The sequence below is a fragment of the Gossypium arboreum genome, chromosome 8 (assembly GCF_025698485.1).
Source record: "Gossypium arboreum isolate Shixiya-1 chromosome 8, ASM2569848v2, whole genome shotgun sequence".
Taxonomy (NCBI): Eukaryota; Viridiplantae; Streptophyta; class Magnoliopsida; order Malvales; family Malvaceae; genus Gossypium; species Gossypium arboreum.
The window spans coordinates 84123237-84129236 of record NC_069077.1 but is presented as its reverse complement, the minus strand read 5'-3'; positions in this window follow the sequence as shown (position 1 = coordinate 84129236).

Sequence of the window (6000 nt, the reverse complement as noted above, 5' to 3'; positions counted from 1 at the left end):
TTTGTGACAGCCTTAAAACGACCCTAGTCGGAATGTGGTTTCGGGACCACAAAACCGAGGCATAAAAATAATTTGATATTTATTTTGATGCCTATAATATGTGTTAACTCATGTGTGACATTTTGATGCTTTAATTTAGAGTTATAAATGTGAATTTCGCTAGAAAGGACCTAGTAGAAAACTTTGAAAGTATGATGGGGAAATGTATGATGACTAATTAAAGCATGCATGCAAAACAATGGCCTTGCATGTCAAATACCCCCTTTTTACAAGTGATGGCCGGCCATGACAAGGGAGTATTGGCTAAACATGTCATGAAACATGTTTTGCTGGTGCATTAGGGAAATAATAAACAAATAAGCATGGGTAGTAAAGAAAGGAAAAAAAATGTGTGTGAGTGAAACCCCCATTGCCGTACATGGAAGAAAAGAAAAGAAAAAATTTTGCTCATCCATTTCATTCTCTCTTGACCGAAAATACTAGAGGGGAAGGGAGGAATTTTGCTTCATGCTTGGGTTGGAAGAGGATTAGGAAGAGGTTTGGCTATATTTGCATCAAGATTAAGGTATGTTTGATGTTGTGCCATGAGATTCATGCATGTTTTTGGTTGCTAACTTGATGTTCTTATTAGCCCATGGTTCAAATCTTTGTTATATCATGGGGATGGTATTTGGCCAAGGTGGATTTTGAGTTAATGCCATTGCATGTTAAATATGAAGCTTGATCCGAAGGATCTAAGGAACTATGGTATAGTTCGGTATGGCTAGAACACTTGGCCTTGTTTCATTATTTCATTTTATGATAATGTTATTAATGGATGGTTGTGGAATGCTTATGACTTCTTGAGTTATAAACTCACTCGGTGTTTTCTTGTCACCCATTTTAGGTTTCTTGGACTCGTCTCCTTTTGGGTGTTCAGAATCACAACGAAGTCATCACACCATGAGCAATTTTTGGTATTGTCTTCCTAGTCGACTTAGGAGAACATTTGGCATGTATGGGCTATTTTGTTTTATTAAATTTTGGGGTTGTAAACTTTAAGCCATGTGAAAATGGCCTATGTGGTCGTTTGAGTGGGATGCTAGAATCTATAGCCACGAGTCTTAGAAACCTTAATTTTGATAAGGTGGCCATAATTTGTGTCACGCACGATGGATGATTAGTAAGGCTAAGGAAGGATTCATGAAATTGGCATAGTCTCATCGCAGTAACTGTTGCGGACAGCAGCAGTGATATGAGATCGAAAAATCACTAAAATAGTAGAAGTGGAATTAATAGCTAAAAAAAAATACGTACTCGAAGCTTGATGGGTCTATTTTCATATGGATGAAACGAAATGACCATATGAGCTGTATTTTAAGAGATATTAAAGTTCTCGTGAAACAGGGCCAGAACAGTTTCTGGATCCCCTGTTCCAACTTTGGAAAATCATTGTAAATTAACCAGAAATAATTAGGAGTCATTCCATATTTGTGTAGATTCCTCTCTGAGTCTAGTTTCTATAGAAACAAACAGCATCAGTATTGAAGCCTTGTACAGGGAGATATCCAATTCGTAACGCACAAAGCTCAGTGTAGTCGATCCCTGCAACAGGGGAGACTTTAACTAATAAACTGTACTAATTGGCTAGACCAAAAATTTTAGAAAAAAATCTGTAGATGGACCTATGAGTCTAGTTTCAGGGAAAAATTACGAAACTGATTTTCGAGTTGCAAAACTCAAGTTATGATTTTTGAAACGACTAGTACACAGATTGGCAGCTTGTCTGGGAAATTCTCAATAAGTGGTTTGAAGTCTGTTAACACCTCGCGTTCGACTCCGGCGACGGTCTCGGGTTTGGGGTGTTACAATTTTATTGGTTTCAGAGCTATGGTTTAGTCGGTTCTAGGACTACTGTAGCGCATGTGAGTCTAGCTATACATGCCAATGTGTTAGTGCTTAAAAATGTGATGACTTCTGACGGTTGAAATTTTTGTTTTGATTAGCAAATGGAACCCGGGGTAGAGAGACCCTTGGTGGATGACGTTGAAAGTGTAGCGGCTGCTCCTGCGCAAGGGACACCGCCTGTTGAGCCTCAGTCATCCGCGAATAATCAAGATGAAGGGGCGAAACAAGCCTTCTTCACAATGATGAACGAGTGGGTCGCGCAATATGCCCTAACCAATCCGGCTGTCCAACCATTCCCGAATGTAAATAATCCACCCCAAGAGCCCGTAATGCCATCATTTGCTGATCTTGTGAGGTCGAGTAAACCACCGTGGACTTGATTAGGAAGCGTGGCAATGAGGAGTTTAAGGCCATAGTTACCGATGATGCCGAAAGGGTGAGTTCGCTTGATAACACAATTAGAGTGTTTGATGAACTGTCATGCACACCGATGAATGTCTTAAGTGTGCTATATCCTTGTTATGAGACTCACCTACTATTGGTGGAGGACCTTAATTTCCATAGTCCCAAAGGAACAAGTTACTTGGGATTTCTTCCAAACGGAATTTCGAAAGAAATACATTAGTCAACGGTTCATCGATCAAAAGCGTAAGGAATTCTTGGAGCTCAAGCAAGGTCGTATGATTCAGATCTCGAATCTGAACATGAGTTCGTAAGACTTAGTCGGTATGCTCAGGAGTGTGTGGCTGATGAGGTTGCTATGTGCAAAAGATTTGAAGAGGGATTGAATGAAGAGTTAAAGCTACTGGTGGGTATTTTGGAGATAAAAGAATTTGTAACACTAGTTGAACGAGCCGCAAGGCGGAAGAGCTCGGAAGGAGAAGAGGAAGGCTGAATTTGAAGCTAGAGATTATCGTAAAAGATCGACGGGCAAGGCTCCATTTTCTGTAAAGAAGTTCGAGAGGACATAAATAAGTCGAGGCGATCGGGATTTCCATTAGAGCACGACCATCGATGGACTCACGAGCTACATCGATAGCTAGTGTGGGCAATAATCGTCAAGAAAAGCCGAATGCCCCAATGTGGAAGACGACACATAGGTGAATGTTGGGGTAAGTCTTAATAGGGCTGTTATGGATGCGGTTCAAGGACCACTTCATTAGAGATTGCACGGAGCTAGATGAGAAGAATAAGATGCAAGGTGCAAGATCTAGTGGGACGACGGCTAGAGGTAGACCCCGAGGATTTCGGAGGTAGGGGTGGTAATCGAGAGAGGGTCTCGATACGGTTGTTCAATCCGAGACTCGTGCTCTGCTAGAGCATATGCTATCCGCGCACGAGAGGAGGCATCCTCCCCGACGTTATCACGGTACTTTCACTCTCTTTGATACTAGTGTGATTGCATTGATTGACCCCGGCTCTACTCATTCATATGTATGTGAAACCTTAGCATCCAAAGAAGACTCTACCGTTGAGTCTATCGAGTTCGTAATTCGGTGTCAAATCCTTGGGTCGTTACGTCTTTGGTCGACAAAGTGTGTAAGAAATGCCCCTAGTAATTCGAGGTTCTGTTTTCCGCGGACTTGATGCTTTTGCCGCTCGATGAATTTGATGTTATTCTTGGGTTGGAGTGGTTGACCGTGCATGATGCGGTTGTGAATTGCAAAAGCAAGACTATTGATTTGAGATGCGCAAATAACGAGATGATCCGAGTTGAGTCTACGGACTTGAAGGGGTTGCCACCGTAATATCATCAATGTTGGCCCGAAATATGTAAGAAAAGGGGCGAAGCATACCTTGCGTATGTACTTGATGATAAGGAGTTAGAAATAAACCCGAATCTGTGCGGTGGTTTGTGAATACCGGATGTTTTTCCAAGAATTCTTGGGTTTGCCACTGTTCGGAGATAGAGTTTGGTATTGAGCTTGTACCGGGACCACACCGATTTCGATAGCTCCGATCGTATGGCACCAACGGAATTAAAGGAGTTGAAAGCTCGGTTGCAAGAGTTGGTGGATAGAGGTTTTGCTCGCCTGAGTTTTTCACCTTGGGGTGCACCAGTGTTGTTTGTGAAAAGAAGGACGGAACCATGAGGTTGTGCATTGACTATCGTCGCCTTAATAAAGTGACAATAAAGAACAAATATTCGTTATCAGCAGATCGATGATTTGTTCGATCAACTCAAGGGAGCCTCGGTGTTTTCAAAAATAGATTTGAGATCGGGCTATTATCGCCATGAATCCGAGATTCGGATATACCCAAACCGCCTTGAGCGAGATATGGTCACTACGAGTTCTTAGTGATGCCGTTTGGGCTCACTAATGCCCTGCGGTATTTATGGATTTGATGAATCGGATCTTCGATCATATTTGGATCGGTTCAGTAGTTGTGTTCATTGACGACATCTTGGTCTATTCAAGAGATGAGACCGAACATGGAGCACCGAGATTAGTGTTGCAAATTTTACGGGATAAGCGGTTATATGCTAAGTTCAACAAGTGTGAGTTCGGTTAGAGAGGTTAGCTTCTTGGGTCATGTGGTATCTGCTGATCGAGTATTCGAGTCGACCGAGTAAAATTTCAGCTATACTTAACCTGGAAGCCTCGGAGAAATATTACCGAGGTTCGAGCTTTTTGGGACTTGCGGTTACTACCGACGGTTTGTAAAAGGATTCTCGATGATAGCCACACCCATGACGTAAACCGCTTCGAAGGATGTCATGTTTGAATGGACGGAAAAGTGTCGAAAAGTTTCGATCAATTGAAAACTCATTTAACGGAATCTCCGCTTTAGTGCGGCCTTTAATCGGCAAAGAGTTTGTCATTTATAGTGACGCCTCCCTACTTGGGTTAGGTTGCGTATTAATGCAAGAAGGTCGAGTTGTGGCCTACGCGTCGCGACAATTAAAGCCACATGAGAAAAATTATCCGACCCATGATTTCGGAATTGGTCGCCATCGTATTCGCCTTAAAGATATGGCAACATTACTTATTTGGTGAGAAGTTCCATGTGTATTCGGATAAAAAAAGTCTCAAATATTTGATGACTCAAAGAGACTTAAATCTGCGACAAAGACGTTGGCTCGAGTTGTTAAAAGATTATGAGCTTGTCATTGATTATCACCCGGAAAGGCTAATGTGGTTGCGGATGCCTTGTCGAAAATCACCGCTTGTTTTTTTGAGCAATGAATGTACACTTGTCTATTCTACCCGACAATGTGTTAGTAGCCAAATTAAAGGCCAAACCATTTTTGATTCATCAAATTCGTGAAGTTCAGAAAGTTGATGATGAGTTGGTTGCAAAACGGGCTGAGTGTGTTCCGAACAAGGAATCGGAGTTTCATATTGGTAATGATGATTGTCTGAGGTTCAGAAGTCGTCTGTGCGTTCCAAAGAATTCGGAACTTATTTCAATGATTCTGAACGAAGCCCATTGTAGCCGAATGGCAATCCACCCGGGGAGTACGAAGATGTACAACGATTTGAAGCGTCGGTTTTGGTGGCATGGTATGAAACGAGACATCTCCGACTTTGTTTCGAGATGTTTAATATGTCAACAAGTGAAAGCGGAACATCAAGTGCCTTCAGGATTACATCAGCCGATTACGATACCCGAGTGGAAATGGGATCGAGTCACAATGGACTTTGTGTCTGCACTGCCATTGTCAGCGAGCAAGAAAGATGCGATTTGGGTTGTTGTTGATAGACTGACTAAGTCGGCTCACTTTATCCCCGTGCGTACGGATTTTTCATTGGATAAACTAGCTGAATTGTACGTTTCTCAGATTGTGAGATTACACAGGGTACCGATTTCTGTGGTGTCGGATAGAGATCCGAGGTTCACCTCACGATTTTGGAAGAAATTGCAAGAAGTTTTAGGTACCAAGTTGCATTTCAGCACCGCCTTTCACCCCCAAACCGATGGTCAATCCGAGCGGATAATTCAGATACTTGAGGATATGTTGAGATGTTGCATCCTCGAGTTCAATGGTTCATGGAAGCAGTACTTACCTTTGATTGAATTCACTTACAACAATAGTTTTCAATCAAGTATTAAGATGGCACCTTACGAGGCCTTGTACGAGGCGTAAATGCCGTACACCATTGTTTTGGA